A 3,410-nucleotide genomic window follows, 5' to 3' on the forward strand; every position below is an offset into this window, starting at 1 on the left:
TATACCGACGGCTCCAAGACAGATGAGTGTGTAGGTGCGGGTGTATGGTCGACTGAATGTGAACTAAAGTTTAGACTGCCGTATCATACATCGATTTTTCTTGCTGAACTCTTTGCCACTGATAAAGCCATTGATTTTGCAATATCGACGACCCACGATAGAATAGTCTTTTTTCTGATTCATTAAGTTCACTTAAAGCTATTAAATCCTTAGATACCACTAAAAATGAACTGCTGGGTAATATCATTCGTAAGTTACACGGTGCCAACAAATCAATCAAGCTAATATGGGTACCAGGCCACTCTGGCATCTATGGCAATGAACAGGCTGACAAATAAGCCGGGTCAACTGGCGATCTGGACACTACCATAGTTCGTACAGATCTCAGGTGTTTTGTGTCTCTTATAAAAGCAAAAATACATCTGTGGCAAAGTGAGTGGACCAGCCTCCAACTCACAAACAATATCAAGCAAACTATAGACCTGTAGGACACATCCCACAGGAAAGACAGAATGGAGAAGGTGGTGTTAGCCCGTCTTAGTGTCAACGCTACAAGACTCACCCACATCACTCCCTATATTGAAAACAAATTCCCTCCACATTGCCCCCATTGCAATAGCAACCTTACACTAAACCACATATTCACAATATGCAACCAATACAGCAACAATAGACACAAACAAAAAAAATATTTCTGACAATAAAATATAGATTTCACATTATCAAATATATTATCAAAGGATGAAAAAATAATAAATAAAGTAATCACTTTTCTAAGGGAGACAAAACTTTATGACCTTATATAGATTGATAGAATAAATAGGATCCATTGGCTTAATAACCTTGGCCACATGCCGCTGGTTGAAATCCAACAAAGAAAGAAAAGAAAGAATCGATGGCCTTATTTTTATTATAAACATAATAATTACTATAATGTTATAAACATTAGTAACAGCAAAATAAGATAACGTAAAATATTTTCGTAAATCAATGAAAAGGGTGAACGGGCGAGACAGGCAGTACTCGTAATTGGCTCATTGGTGACTTAGTACAAGTGTAGCCATCCATGTGTAAAAACAATTAAACAAGTAAACTTGCCCATGGCATGTACGTATGTGTCATGCCCGTCAGCAATGGGTTGAGACAAAATGCAACATTGTTTGTGGGACATATTCCACTAAAGGGTAATCCAAATATAAATGTAGCTCTTAGAAACCCTTTAGGGGTAAGATATGTAAGCAAGAGAGCATTAGAAACCATTCTTATTTAAATTGAAACCTGTATCAAGTGTCGGCCCCTGACATTTGTAGGTGATGAACCATATTTTGCTCATTATATTACTCTATCTCAATTTATTTTTGGTAGAACTATAACATCCAAGCCCATTTTTTAAATGTCTGGAACAAGGATTATTTTGTCAACTTGCCCCCTATCGTGAAAACGTTCAACCAGAAGTGTAATTTGAATGTAGGTAGCACTGTATTTATTAGAGAAGATAATGTACCTAGTTTACGGTGGCCCAAGGTAGTGGTTGTAAATGTTAATCCTTGTAAAGACGACTTCATATGCAATGTTGATGTTAAAACAACCAAAGGTGACGTGAACAGGTCAATACAAAGACTGCATGATTTAGAGATAAATAACTAGCTATCTGTGTGTGTGTGTGTGTGTGTGTGTGTGTGTGTGTGTGTGTATGTATGTATGTGCGTGCATATATGTGTATGTGTGTGTGTATATGTGTGTGTGTGTGTGTGTGTGTGTGTGTGTGTGTGTATGTGTGTGTGTGTGTGTGTGTGTGTGTGTGTGTACATATATATATACACATACATGTGTGTGCATGTGTGTGTGTGTGTATGTGTGTGTATACATATACATATATTCAGACAGAAAGATAGATATAGATATGGATAGAATGAATATAGATATTTATATATATAGATAGATCAATTGATTGATTGACTGATATGGATATAAAGATATATATATATAAACTATAAATCTAAATATTACATATTTCTTTATATATATGGAGTTATATCGACTGTATATATATAAATGCATATGTCCAGAGCGAGAGATAGATATAGATATACCATGAAGTCTATATGCTGTCTGCTTTTAACTTCTCTCGGAGTCCTTCCTTGCCATGACTGTACATATACACATGTATATATTAATATGTATCTGTGTGTGTGTGTAATATATATATATATATATATATATATATATATATATATATATATATATATATGTATATGCATGTATATATAAATATATAGAGAGACAGATAGATAGGTATAGATATAGATGCATAAATATGCATATCTCCTGTATTTTCTTGTATTCTTTTATTTTTTTTCTACTGCCGCATCGCCTGCGATCGCCGGGAATTGCGTATTTTTCGGACAACCCATCAGGAAAGACTGAAATTGGTTTTTATCTTGGAATAATGCGATCAGTTCGCAACCTGCCGTGTCGTGTCCGACTTTCTACGAAAGAATTCGGCCTCTAGGTAATCGGCTACAACCATACATGCCTTGCCTTTTATAGGCAAAATTAAGCGACATTAATGTTTCGTTGCTGGCGATTTGTTCCGTGGGCCCTACGTTGTTGCGTTGGACACCATCAGAATCATCGGTGAGGGTTACCTGTGACTTCGCAGTCTTTGGCAAAATGGACATGAAAAAAACATCACAGGAATCGTTTGCTTAGCTTAAGATTCAAGAGTGAGGATTAAAGTTTCAAGGAAATGCTAACTGACTAAGAATAAATAGATAAGCAAATTACTATATACATATATATATATATATATATATATATATATATGTATATATGTGTGTGTATATATGTATATATATATATATATGTGGGGGGGGGGGGGCTGGTGTATGTTTGTAAGTATGTATATTTTTTCTTAACTATTAATTATATTTCTTTCTTCAGGAATCACTTTACAGGATACACAGCGCTTAATTGAGATCAGTCATTCTCCAACACAGATTTCTTTGCCAAGGTTAACTTACTGTTTCATGAGTATACCTATAAAGTTACGTTTTTACATTTCAGACATAATGAAGAAACAGAAATGAAATGAAATTAGTTATTTAGTAGCAGATACAGAGCGAACGAATCATGTGCAGTTTGCAGCAGCTGAAGCCAGAAAGCCACCTATACTTACACCGTGCTATAACATGGTCAAGCTTAGTAACTAAATGAACTAGGCTTTGCACGCAGATCGACTTGCATAAAACTAATATCATGTGCCTTGTGGGCGGCACGAGCGAGCTGCAAGTGTTTGTTTGTGTGAGCGCTAAATCAGCGTGAATCCCAGCGGACCGAGCCAGTCGTCTCTGCCCTGAGCCAGACCCGCACCTTTGCTTTGTATTCCGGCCTTGATCTTTTATGTATAA

This window comes from Penaeus chinensis, chromosome 4, assembly GCF_019202785.1.
Source record: "Penaeus chinensis breed Huanghai No. 1 chromosome 4, ASM1920278v2, whole genome shotgun sequence".
In the NCBI taxonomy this organism is placed as follows: Eukaryota; Metazoa; Arthropoda; class Malacostraca; order Decapoda; family Penaeidae; genus Penaeus; species Penaeus chinensis.